General features: G+C 39.3%; 1 protein-coding gene across 2 annotated transcripts in view; it reads right to left on the bottom strand.

Moving 5' to 3' along the window:
• The window catches only part of LOC125236157 (brain tumor protein), an 834,846-nt gene that overhangs the window by 595,202 nt on the left and 225,302 nt on the right, over nucleotides 1–14,342 (bottom strand). The window contains exon 2 of one of the 2 annotated variants that reach the window (XM_048142868.1): nucleotides 4,967–4,988. The gene's annotated coding sequence lies outside the window, so the exon portion shown is untranslated. Of the gene's footprint in view, nucleotides 1–4,966; nucleotides 4,989–14,342 lie in introns of those variants that run through there. The other variant, XM_048142867.1, reaches the window with a different exon arrangement.

Raw genomic sequence — 14,342 nt, 5'->3', positions numbered from 1 at the left:
TTCTATATAATTTTGTGAGTTTTTATCGTATATTGATTTAAACTAACACGATCTTCACTCATATTATTAAATTAAAACGGGACTTAATCGCGTAAAACTTACGTTTTATATTTAACCCGACGTTTCGGACATGACGTTACGTCCGTGGTCACGGGTAGACTGGCTGGGAGTTGTATCAACATCTTCTAGCTGTACGAGTTTTTCGAACTACCCGCACTTGATTGTCATCAGTCACTTTTACGCTAGGGTTGCCACTCTGCCTACATACAACACTCACGACATCCGATGGTATGGGACGGGAAGTTTTCTCACGTTTACAAGTGTAAACCTTCGTGGAATCCAGTGATTAGCAAGTGCTAATCACTGGATTCCACGAAGATTGACGGAGTTGCTATGGGCAGCCCGGTGGCGCCGATTTTAGCAAATATCTGGATGGAGCATTTTGAGGCAAACATAGACCTGCAACCATGGGCAGTGAAGTTATGGAAGCGGTATGTCGATGATGTCTTTTGTATCATGAAGGGTGGCAAGCAAGAAGTTGAGCAATTACTCCAGTATCTCAATTCCTTTCATCAGAAGGTGAAATTTACGTATGAATTGGAATCAGATCGAAGTTTGCCTTTTCTGGACATAAAAGTGATAGGTCGGATGGATGGATCCTTGGCGCACACTGTCTACAGGAAGCCTACTCACACAGATAGATACCTCAATGCTCAGTCTCACCACCACCCTCGTCACCTACTGTCCGTCGTTAATTCCCTAAAGAACAGAGCACATGACCTTTGTGACCCTGAATTTTTAGAGAGTGAGATGTCACACATTCAGGAGGTTCTTAGGAAGAATGGGTACAGGGTGGATTGTCGGCAACCGAGACGAAAGCCGGCGAAGAAGCATCCGAATGTTGCAAGACGACCGGCATTTATGCCCTATGTCAAGGGAGTGACAGACAAGGTTGGTACCATACTAAAGAAGTATTCGATACAGACTGTGTACATGCCGTTGTCGAGGGTGGCGGGGCAACTAGGGTCAGCAAAGGATGTTATTCCATATCAGACGCCAGGCGTTTATAAGATTGACTGTAGCTGTGGTAGTTCTTATATTGGAGAAACCAAACGCACCATAGCGGAAAGGGTCAAAGAACATATCGCGGCGGTCAAAAAACGACAAATAAATAAGTCTGCGGTTGCCGAGCATTTGCTAGAGTCAGGACCGAACCACTGGATTGAACTGCATAATCCCAAAGTCCTTTCAACTGAACGTCTTTACTATAGCAGGAAAGTACGTGAAGCGATTGAAATCAGGAAACATCGTAATTTCAATCAAAATGAAGGGCAAGGGATTTCATCTTCGTGGAATCCAGTGATTAGCAAGTGTAAACGTGAGAAAACTTCCCGTCCCATACCATCGGATGTCGTGAGTGTTGTATGTAGGCAGAGTGGCAACCCTAGCGTAAAAGTGACTGATGACAATCAAGTGCGGGTAGTTCGAAAAACTCGTACAGCTAGAAGATGTTGATACAACTCCCAGCCAGTCTACCCGTGACTACGGACGTAATGTCATGTCCGAAACGTCGGGTTAAATATAAAACGTAAGTTTTACGCGATTAAGTCCCGTTTTAATTTAATAATATGAGTTTTTATCGTATCCACGTGCGGGGATAATGAGACGTAGGAAATTTCATACTCTTACAGTTACTCGAAAAAAATATTGGAAAATCCAATATTTCAGGAACTTACAGCACTTTTAACAGACTTAGGCGTACGGGGCACTTTTATACCCGTAACGCACTACGATGTAAACTATTACGGGGTGGATTGGGCCTCGTAACGCACTAGATTTTGGGTTAAGGTTTTGGCTTGCCGCAGCGAACGTGTTAATTTTGGTGGTGCGCAGGTCCCGAAGGCCCCACGGTCTTGTCTTTTGTATTTTACTTACCTTACACTTTTATTATTTCTCTGTGTGGGAGCTTTCTCTCTCCACAGCTCAGCTATTTTTTTATTTTTATTATTGCTCTGTGTGGGAGCACTATCTATCCGCAGCTCGGCTTGCAGCCTCGCCTGCTTGGGAGCTCCTCGGGGACACTCCGGGCCTTCAGCCCTACCCGGAGCTCGGCCTTCGGCCTTCGCTGGGTTTCGAAGCTCAGCGTTGGGCCTCCAGCCCGCCGCTTCGCGTTTAGACACTTTTATTATTGCTCTGTGTGGGAGCACTATCTGTCTGCAGCTCGGCCTGCGGCCTCCCGTACTTGGGAGCGCCTCGGGGACGCTCCGGGCCTTCGGCCCTACGCGGAGCTCGGCCTTCGGCCTTCGCTGGGTTTCGAAGCTCAGCACTGGGCCTCCGGCCCACCGCTTCGCTTTTTAGACACTTTTATTATTTGTCTGTGTGGGAGCACTATCTGTCCGCAGCTCGGCCTGCGGCCTCGCGTATTTGGGAGCGCCTCGGGACGCTCCGGGCCTTCGGCCCTACGCGGAGTTCGGCCTTCGGCCTTCGCTGGGTTTCTAAGCTCAGCGTTGGGCCTCCGGCCCGCCGCTTCGCTTTTTAGACACTTTTACTATTGCTCTGTGTGGGAGCACTTTCTGTCCGCAGCTCGGCCTGCGGCCTCGCGTGCTTTGGACTGCCTTGGGGACGCTCCGGGCCTTCGGCCCTACGCGGAGCTCGGCCTTCGGCCTTCGCTAGGTTTCGAAGCTCAGCGTTGGGCCTCCGGCCCGCCGCTTCGCTTTTTAGACACTTATTATTGTTATGCCTGGGAACACTATCTGTCCGTAGCTCGGCCTGCGGCCTCGCGTACTTGGGAGCGCCTTGGGGACGCTCCGGGCCTTCTGCCCTACGCGGAGCTCGGCCTTCGGCCTTCGCTGGGTTTCTAAGCTCAGCGTTGGGCCTCCGGCCCGCCGCTTCGCTTTTTAGACACTTTTACTATTGCTCTGTGTGGGAGCACTATCTGTCCGCAGCTCGGCCTGCGGCCTCGCGTGCTTTGGACTACCTTGGGGACGCTCCGGGCCTTCGGCCCTACGCGGAGCTCGGCCTTCGGCCTTCGCTAGGTTTCGAAGCTCAGCATTGGGCCTCCGGCCCGCCGCTTCGCTTTTTAGACACTTATTATTGTTATGCCCGGGAACACTGTTTATCTGTCCGCAGCTCGGCCTGCGGCCTCGCGTACTTGGGAGCGCCTCGGGGACGCTCCGGGCCTTCGGCCCTACGCGGAGCTCGGCCTTCGGCCTTCGCTGGGTTTCGAAGCTCAGCACTGGGCCTCCGGCCCACCGCTTCGCTTTTTAGACACTTTTATTATTGCTCTGTGTGGGAGCACTATCTGTCCGCAGCTCGGCCTGCGGCCTCGCGTACTTGGGAGCGCCTCGGAGACGCTCCGGGCCTTCGGCCCTACGCGGAGCTCGGCCTTCGGCCTTCGCTGGGTTTCGGAGCTCAGCGCTGGGCCTCCGGCCCACCGCTTCGCTTTTTAGACACTTTTACTATTGCTTTGTGTGGGAGCACTATCTGTGTTTTCAATCAACTTGTATCTACAGGGTGCGTAGCCGAATGGCACAAACGCTCACGAAACGAAACGCTAGTAGATATCTATCCCTATCGCTCTTGCGTATTGGCGCGACAGAGCCGGACTACGTTTCGTTTTCGTTTGGCGTCGGAGAAATGTCATTCGGCTACGGGGCCAGATATGCTAAAACTATTTGATGCCTAAAATATATTTTATACTAGCTTTCGCCCCGCGGCTTCGCTCGCGTTAAATTCGAAAATTGCTGAATGCTCCATACAAACTTCCACCCCCCCATTTTAGAGAAGTGGGGGGTTAGAAAGAGACAAAAAGTAGCATATGTCACTCTCCATCCTTTTAACTATCTCCACTTAAAAAATCACGTCAATTCGTCGCTCCGTTTTGCCGTGAAAGACGGACAAACAAACAGACACACACATATTCCCATTTTTAATATTAGTATGGATAATATTGATATTTGAGAAGCGTCGTTTTAATTGCCTTTATTATTTAATACTTAAAACAGTTAAAACAACGCTTCTCGTAACAAAAATATAAAATAGGCAAAAACATTGATTTTAGTTCTAATTAGCGGCGGAGCGAACAAAGGAATTCTACAATATCAAAGGAATTCTGTCGCTTTGTTTACTTATTGAAAGCATGTTTTCACCATAGATTTGGTGTAAAATATAGACGAAAGGTTTTAAGAATCTAAATAACCTTTTCTTTAGTTTCGCTTTTGATACTACCCAAAGGTTGTCTGGAAGAAATCCCTAAGGCCGCCTGTTGTTACCTAGTTATACTTTATAGGGTGGATTTTTATTTTGTTTGTTTTACTTTTTTTTCAAATGTGGGTATTTTTCCACTTTTTCTGCTCAGAATCATTCTCTCTCTCTCTCTCTTCTCTCTCCGCTCTTCCGATTCCACAGGAGAAAAAAAATGTCTTACATTTTTATTTCCAATGAGTTACAATTATTTTTCATCGAACTTGTTTGATCATAACTCGGAGGAAAGCAAAGAAAATATGAAAATTTCGGGACATTTTTTGTCTCCTATTAGAATCGAAAGAGCTCATGATTCTGTATAGAAAAAATATAAAAATTTTCAAAAATATTTCTATTATATTTACTTACTTATGTCACCTGTACCACAGAATATATAAAGTGCAAGTACCTTGCCTATACAATGTACGTAGCATATAGATAGACCTGCGTAGAGAATAGTAGAGTAGCTACTCGCACTTCATTCAGTATTGTGACATGTACCACTCTTTTTCTTCATCTTTTTGAAAAAAATATATGAATTTTCGATAAACTGTGTCCGTATCACAGCTTTCTTATTGTCACTTGTCATATCATGCGTCACTTTCGCACTTACATACTTGTTAGAACGTGATAGACATGGTGACAAATGATACCTTAGACCGTACTGTCTAGCCCTGCTGGACATCAGTCATCTACGGGGTTGTATACAATCTTTGGTTGTTACCTTATCGCTGTTGCCTCCGTTCCTGAAACAAGAGGAAATCAGATGAAGTGCGTAACGAGACAATTATTTATAATACAAAATTACACGTGTATTATGTTTCGTTACGTTGTTGAAGATGGATAAACATGTTGTTGTCGGTCTTAGGTCGATTTGAACGTTCACTTGCCAACAAACATATTTTCACATCCACCAAAGGGGACTTTTATTTTCTGTTACGAGGGAGCAAAGTGGCACTTTTCTTTTCTTACGGCTAATTTAAAACGATTTGAATAAGTTTTTTTTAATACTACGCCGGTCGCAAACAAGCATACGGTCCGCCTGATGGAAAGCGGTCACCGTTACCTATGGACGCCTGCAACTCAAGGAGTGTCACGTGCGCGTTGCCAACCCGTTAGAAACTTGTACACTCCTTTTTGCTGTGTTAAGTACACAACAAAAAAGAGTTTACAAGTTCTAAGGAGGGTTTGGGTTGCCGGCGACTCAAAGGACAATAGACGGAACAAATTACTTCCGTAGGTCCTTGTGTCACCAGCACACCGCACCCTCGTTGAGCTCTGGCAGCCTTACTCAGCGGCAGGAACACAACACTATGAGTAGGGTCTAGTGCTATTAGAACACTAAGTGAAAACGAAGCAGCTTACGGTCCACGTTCGAACTGTCTGATAAATACTCGTGGATCCTATAGAGTGTGTAATAAGAATAGAATAGAATAGAATAGAATAAACATTTATTCGTGAACACAGACAAAACAAAATACACATTTTTTTTTTATTATAAATGGGCTTACTCTTGACCACAGACTAGCCAAAGGCAAAGACGTGGCCTACGATGGAGTGAGCTCGCCCAGAAGATGCCTGTTCACTCTTGATTTGAAGGTTGCCGGGTTATATGAGCTTGGAAATATAGCCGCCGGCAAGGAATTCCACTCCTTGGCAGTGCGCATAAGAAAAGAAGAAGCAAAGCGCTTCGTGCGGATTCGTGGAATATCCACCAAGTAAGGATGGAGACCAGCCGTGCGTCTAAGAGTCCGATGGTAGAATGGGGACGATGGAATAAGCTCGTGTAGCTCTTAACACATAATAACAACAAGACAGAAAGGAATGAAGTGCCACGAAATGGCCTCATCTCAGCGTGTTGCTGGTGACTTCCAGCGCTGATCTTCCGATGAGACCAAGAAGAGTATTTTTTTTTTTAATTTATTTAGGCAACAAACAGTCATACAAACAATGATGTGAAAATACATGATGTGTTAATAGACCTTGAGTGCCCTAACTTAAACATATTATATTCTTATCTAAAATATAAATATATATATATACAGTGAAACCTGGATAAGTGAGACTTCAAGGGACGACAAAATTTATCTCACTTAAAGAGGTATTCCACTTATTCAGGGTCTCAGTTAGATAGGTATAATACAATGTTTGTCTCACTTACAGAGGGTATCACTAATAGAGGCCAGAATAGGGGGATGTGTCAGTTATAGAGGTGATAAGGTGTTTCTCATATAGTTATTATTAGTTGCATACTAAAAGAAAAGGTAAATAAGCCTTGTCTTTAAATAAAATATAAGACTTTTATTGTCATTGTGTCATAGAAATTTTATATTATGAAAGTTATATTTTTTTTATAATTTTTATGTTACAAATCGAAATTTTAGTTTTAATTACTTACAATAACCAAAAAAAAACCCTTAACTCACCGAAACACAAAGAATCAATCGCGTAATTTACAGATGGGATAAGAATTATTAAAAATATGGAAATAAGTAGATTTTTAAATTGATGAGATGATTAAAGTCCAAGTTACAGAGGTCATAGATTTACTGTATCTCAGATACAGAGGTAAATTTCTATAAAATTCTTAACAAATAATTAAGTGAATATACATTTCAAATATAGTCTCAGTAATAGAGGTAAAATACACACTCTGTCTCACTAATAGAGGGAAATGTGACAAAAAAATCGAAAAGGCTAATCTCAGTTATAGAGGTATGTTTTGTCTCACTAACAGAGGTAAATCGGTGCGAAAGTGTCGGGACCGCACCTTGGGTCCCAGCTAAAGAGGTTTCTCACTTATCCAGGTCCCACTTAACCAGGTTTCACTGATATATATGTATTCAAGAACATTAATTTTATTTAGAAATCAATCTACTTACCCCATTTAGAAATACAGACGTCAGTTTATCTATCTACTAAATTTAAAAGGTTTTGTTTTCAATTTTCATTTAGCACACCTTGCAAGTTGCAACCTCGTCATCCACCCACTTCCTGACACCGTTTAAGTGAAACTCCTAAACGGTTTTTACCTGACCGCGGCATTTGTCACGGCTAAGAGCCTCTGGGGATGATCTGTCACGTTGATAAATGTGACCCGCTAATGCGATGTCTTTTACTAACTCGGGAAAATATTAACGATGTGGAGTTCATTTTTTAGAGAGATAAGTTTTGTTGGGTTTTTTTGGGCTATAAATAGGTTTTCAGGGTAATGAAGGACATTGTTTTGATGAATTTTAAGTAAGGTACAGCGGGGCAAATCTTGACTGGGGGGCAAATATAACTCGTCATTTTTTTTTTCCATTTTTTACAATGTTTGCATTATATTAATATAAACAGAGTGTCCACCGGTTATATTATATGGTAGGCGTGTTCAGTGGATACATGTAGAACTCGACATCATAGTGTAATAATGGAAAAAATGGATTAGTTACAATTGTCCCCCAATCGAGATTTACAGTGTAACCTTGATACTTTGAAAGATACTCTTTGTTCATCGTTTCATCGTTCGAGTATCATAGTTTTTAGGATTTCTTACCAAAATGGTACCAGATTAACATTTATGGCGGAGCGGCTCACTCCGCGATTCTTTTGCCAAAGGTATCAAGCAGTGAGCCTTTTGTACACTTGTACTGTTATACATATATTCTGAGATGTCTGAGCATATGGTGCGACAATGTCCATCTATATTTCCGTCGCATTGCTGAAAATTTTCGAGAACATCTTTAGTAGGTACCTAATGGTATTTAAAAGGGAGGGCGTATGACTAACCTCCTTAATCACAAACATTTACTAAAGTTAAGAAACCAATAGCAATCGTCTGTCCCTTTCCGACGTATCGGTATGATAAAAAGGGACAAACGATTGTTATCGGCTTCTCAACTTTAGTAACACAACACAACACATATTTAACCTTCCATGTCTCACTTATATACCTACATAATATGTCGCGGACTATACTGGAAAATGCCATAAGCAGCTCACCCTGCCTTTACAAGTTACCGTAGAAGTTCGCCACTGTGATCTAAAGTTTCGGGTAATGTTAATATTATTATATTACAGGCTGTTGTGTACGTAATATTCACTGGAGTTGAAAATTTACCCGCAATATTCTAGGGGATGCCTCCTCGGTATTTCGATCGAAACAAGCAGTTTAGGATAAAGTTAGGCAGTATTAGTAAGTGATACTAAGTATTTGGCCGTGCATAATCATGTAATTATTAGTACACGTACGCACATGCATACTATTTAGGAAAATAAACAAATAGTAAACAATAAAAAATGAATTTAGCAGCAACCACAAGAATTTTTTTTGTCCAAAATTTAAACGTCCAGATATTTTGGTATCGTCTAGAATCTTCCCGTCCCGTGCTTTTCCGCGAGTTCTTTTTCATTCGTCATTTTCGACTCATTATTCAGCGTTTCTGATTATATCAGTTGTTTTCCGTTATTTGCTTTCGTTTCGTATTTTCTCACTACATCTGTACATACATATTATGATCGCCGATCTGCACTAACTGAACCCAAGTGCGAGGTGATTTTACATAATCATAATGGCATCCATGCGAGTGAGCCTGCGTTGGTCCAATTGTCCATAGTATAGGAGTATTTACTTTACCTGCCTTACTTTACCTTTTTTTGGTACCTTAGTATTCGTATCACCAATAGTGATGACAATTTTATTACGCTAGTTATAAAATAAAACTACGGAAACGAATTGTATGACTTGTAATGAAGTTATAATATCCCATTCTGACATCACCCGTTGACTTCGAGCGCTGTTAAGTGTTCGAAATTTTTTCCTACAGCGAAATATTAAATTAACGTGTAAAATATAACATACATAATACGAAGTAGAGTGAATAAGATTGAGCCATAAAAGTGAATGCATTAATTTACTCCATCTGATCCCAATAGCCTAGAAGCGGTGTCGAAACAGTGAGCGGTCCAAGGATGGCAGACAATTGGTGACTGGCAGTAGTAGTTCAGTACTTGATGTTGCAAAAACTAGCTCAAATTACACTTCATTACAACTTAGGATATAGTACCTTTAAAGGTCTTGGAAGTTGGAGAAGCCACAATGTTGCTGTACATTAAACTGGTAGCATAGTATAAATATGTAGCCTACACCGTGTTTTTTTTGTTTTCCGTTAAATTCGACACGTAGCTATGTTATCAGGAACCACTCTGTATATCACTTTTAGTTAAATTCGCAAGAAAAAAAAACATAATTTTCTTACATAATAAATGAATTTATTAGTGTGAGAGACCCTTAAGAATAACATTCAAGTAATTGACGGCACATGTCAAAACAAATAACATTAGGAATTGGAGAAAGTCACACACGTGTTCAGTAATTGTCTTAATTTTTTTAATAACTCGATAACCATTAGAGTTAAGACGCTAGTTTCTTAGAGAAATTAGTTTTATTTGATCTAAAGAACCTTCCCATAAAGTTAACGGAATTCAATAAAAACAGGGTGTATACATAATTTGCTTTTCGTCTTAGTTCATCACCTTTTTGTTTTCTCTCTGCACCATTTGTATTGAATGTCTGTTTGGCCTTATGGCTGACTTAAGATAATGCCTTTTGGCTTAGTCCGCCATTATACATTTTTGTGTCTATTTTATAATAATACATGTAACTAAAAATAATTAAGCTTAAATTAAACTCGTCATTGCAGGTTGGAATCCAGTAGTTGATCTAGTAAATGAACGAGCAAGCAAACGATACCTTGTAGTGTTCAATATTAGGTACATATGAATAGCTTTGTAGTTGTTATAAATTTGAACCCTGAACGAGATATATAATTTACAATTTTCTCCATTATTTCTTGTATACCTATATAAAAAAATCCGGAAAGTATTTGAAATTTACGGAATTCGGAAGTAGGTACTTTTATGTTTGACAAATATAAATATAATACTCAAACTCAAATAACAGAACCACAATATTAAATAATAAAAAAATAAATAAATACATAAACTCCTACGAATTCATTCGTAAACATAAATCACCAAACACGTTTAATGACATCGCATTAAATATCCGATAGCTAAAAGCTCTTTAACCGTTCGACTGCCTGTCCCATGTCTGAATTTCCACACCGCGAAAGCATTAAGCGCGGTATTAACTCAATCTACTTAGTCCCTTTTAAGGGACATGGAAATTTTGCGCTCATCTACATGTGAATGACGGGCTGTCGCGATGTCGCCCGACATGAGCTAAAAGAGTCATAGATATCGCACATAAATCACTTCGTGTCCACTCTGACGGACGTCATTGGGTGTCACGGCTCCATATTTGGTGAATTCGCGTTGACCGCTGTCGGAATGTGGATTGTTTATGTATTTTTTTGATTTACGTGTCAGGGTAATTGGTTCTAAAAATGCGTAATGTTTTTTGGTTGATTTCTTTTATTAGTTATTTAAATAAGAATGTAACTTTAAGGTGACATTTGAATGGGAACAGAAGCTGCATTACTGTCGCGACATTACTGCTGCACCGTTGCTGTCGTTGCTTACTTGCTGTAAATTCCTTCGAAAAATATCGATATCGTCTTATTTGTTGTTTGTTAAATTCTTAAATTCGTCCCATTCTGCTGTCGTCAGTCGTCACCCATTCTATGAGTATTCGTTAATTTATATGTAAGTACAGTGAGCTGCATAAGTGCATGGCGAATTTATTATGAATTCATTCATAATTTCTCCATGCAATTTTTGCAGCTCACATGCACGTGATTGTCTTTGTCGTGATTCTGTAAGTTGATTGTCTTTTTCTTATTTCGGCCCATTCTTTATGTCCTATCGTGATTGGTCTCATTCTAAGTTCAGACCTACATACCTACTTCTTGTACAGAGACTGTCTGAAGTAACATGACACACGTTCGTGAGTTTCCGTGAAAATACGAAGGAAAAACATTTCGCACCACATTGGCATTTTTGTTAATCCATTTACCCGCATAATACATCCCTACCATCTTGCGGACGATCTAAGCAGGTAGGTACTAAAAATGCATAAACACGGAGGACTAAATTCATGACCCAAACTTTCTAAATCTGATTGATGCACCAAAACTATCTCAAGCTTGTAGGGGCTTTTAGGGGGGTTCTAAGAGCCTGCACAACTTTAAACTTGCAACAGCTGTGCCAGCTGTCATCCACGTAATATATGAGCTTTTTAAGCTAACTTAGACTTAGATTATGCTATGGCTATGCTTCGACTAGGGCGAAAAGTGAACTATGCTATAAAAAGAAGTCTAGATAAAGCGTAAATTTAGGTTGGACGTCATACTGTGACCATCATAATAGTCACACATCTTCAAATATACTTGTCATCTCTTACTCACTACACATAGGCATATAAGTAGGCAACCATATACAGATTCAGATAAATATAATATGTACCATTATTTTCATTAATGGTAAATGTAAGTCTGTGAATAATAGGTAGGCAGGCATTTTATATCTTCTCTTTCCACTTATCGTACAAAATCATTGATTTATAATATTCGTGCTAAATTTAAAGAAAATGTAAGTAATCATGAAGAAGCCAGCTCAGGACAAACAGAAAGGTAAGCAAATATAGCGAAAGTAGCGAAACTGTAGAAGTATAGGGTATTTAGGGTAAGACCACCAGTGAATGAACACTTAAGAAATTTTTCACTTTTGAAAAATCATTTTTCAAAATTTATTAATATTTATGATAATTTAATGTAGTGTATTCAATCTTCATTTAATAAACAAGAGTATAGTTTCAGTGATTTTTTTATTATTTTAATAGTTTTTGAGATATACGAGCATTTATCAAAATATAACCAAAAACCTAGTAAATGAACAAAAAATCGAATGAATGAACACAGTAAAACCCAGTGAATGAACATAGTTTACAAATAGAAACATATTATTTTATTATGCTTACGTTAACCATTATGATTAAGTACAAGCTAAAGAGATCAAAAATGTAAGTAAAATATACAATATTGTAATATTATCTCTATATAAGGTGCTAACAAATTAGTCACGGATATTTTTACGGCTGATAGTACTCCGCTCCTGGAGTATATTTATGTATGAAACATCATAGGTTTTGTTATGTTTTTTTAGAGAAAACTAGGAAACAAATATGCTATGTTAAAACACCCCGTTAATAAAATTATTAAATGAGACCTCTCTAGACACTGTTAACGTGACATGAGAGACACTGTTAAACATCCTGACAGGCAATTACATTACAGAGGATGGTTACTTAGAAAATAAATTAAAATATTTTTTTTTGTTAAAGGTATGAAAACAAAAAAAAAACATTTTTTTCAGTAATTTCTAGTGAAAGTTCATTGTTTTGATGTTCATTAACGTCCCTTAAAATATCCGTGACAAATTTGTTAGCACCTTATATTATGTCTTCATCAATCATGACCGTTGCTTGAGTTTCTTTTTTAACCCCCGACGCAAAAACGACGGGGTGTTATAAGTTTGACGTGTCTGTATGTCTGTCCGTCTGTCTGTCTGTCTGTCTGTCTGTCTGTCTGTCTGTCTGTCTGTCTGTCTGTTTGTCTGTCTGTGTGTGTGTCTGTCTGTGGCATCGTAGCTCCTGAACGGATGAACCGATTTCGATTTAGTTTTTTTTATTTGAAAGCTGTGTTAGTCGGGAGTGTTCTTAGCCATGTTTCATGAAAATCGGTCCACTAGGTCGCGGTCGGGGGTTTTTTCAAAATTTTAATTTTGTGGTTAGGTTATTGCAAAGTTTCTTTGGTTTGGGCTGACCAGATGCCACCTTGTCTTTTTTAAACTGGGTTTCTTTTTTATTTTCTAATTTTCTCTTCCGTAGTTCTGCATTATCACTTCTTTTTCTGTCTTGTTGTTTGTTCTTCTTCTTTTTGTTGCTTTTCAGCATATTATGAAGTGTCGATTTCGGAATATTAAACTGTATACTAGCTATTTTTTAGTGTCATTGAACCGTTCATAATAGTATTTAAAGCAGTTTCTAGGTCTTTTTGAGTATAGCAAAAGCGTTCATATCTTTTTTTCCGTCCATATTGACCCAAAATAGAATATACAAATAGCATGAATTGTCCCAATAACTCAAAAACTTGTTAATGAATAATATAAAGAAAAAAAAAAGGATTTTATCGAATTGGAACTTACACAATGTATGAAAATATATTTGTCGTTATGCTGTTCATACATAGAATTAGTCGAAATCTAGTAAATGAACAAAGCATAATTTCCATAGTTCATTCACTAGATCTTTCATGCCTATGTATGAACACTTGTGTTCCAATACTGGCCGAAAGGATCAGAATAGTTGTATGAGCAGTATTTCAAAAAACAAGCTTAATACTATCACGTTAACATTTAAATTTAGACAAAAAATTAAATTGAGTCAATACCAGTAAATAAACACTCTGTTCATTTACTGGTTTTAGAACATTTGATAAGTCAGTAATGGAACACTAAAAAATAATGAATTAATCGCAGAATAAAGGACTGAAGTGTACATTTTTAAAAGGTTTGACACTTATTTCAACCAAATAACAAAAGTTTTTACTCATAAATATCAAATGAACACTTTAAATGTTGCTCCAAACATGTACTGTTCTTACCGGGGATTTAATTTCTCCATACAAAACTTCAAAAACAGAAACACGTGAACTTCAATCGTCGGCTATATTGAAACTAGACGAAAATATTTATTGCATGCATTATAATTGCATAGAAAACAAAGTTGCCAATAAGAGAAAAAATACGTCAAATGGTAGAAATAATTGTATTTCTTATTTTAGCCAAAAAAAATTTTGTTCATTCACTGGGGGGTCTACACACACACGGGAAGGGTTCATTCACTGGAGGGTTGACCCCGTAAATTCATTATACGCGATTTAATCCGTTTCCATAATTTTATTTCATGAGTAACTATCGCGGTAACCGAAGACAATATTAATGCTTCTTCTTAAAACTTACACCATTTATAAAATAACATTAAACCACGTCAGACCCATTCATTCGTGGAGCGCGTGGCATACTTATCAGTCTAACACGCTGTTTACTTTCTGGCGCGCGGCAAGATCCATGGTTCTAGCAGTCGTCAGCCGCCCGAG

The sequence above is a fragment of the Leguminivora glycinivorella genome, chromosome 18 (genome assembly GCF_023078275.1).
Source record: "Leguminivora glycinivorella isolate SPB_JAAS2020 chromosome 18, LegGlyc_1.1, whole genome shotgun sequence".
Taxonomy (NCBI): Eukaryota; Metazoa; Arthropoda; class Insecta; order Lepidoptera; family Tortricidae; genus Leguminivora; species Leguminivora glycinivorella.
This window is presented reverse-complemented; position numbering and strand designations above follow the sequence as displayed.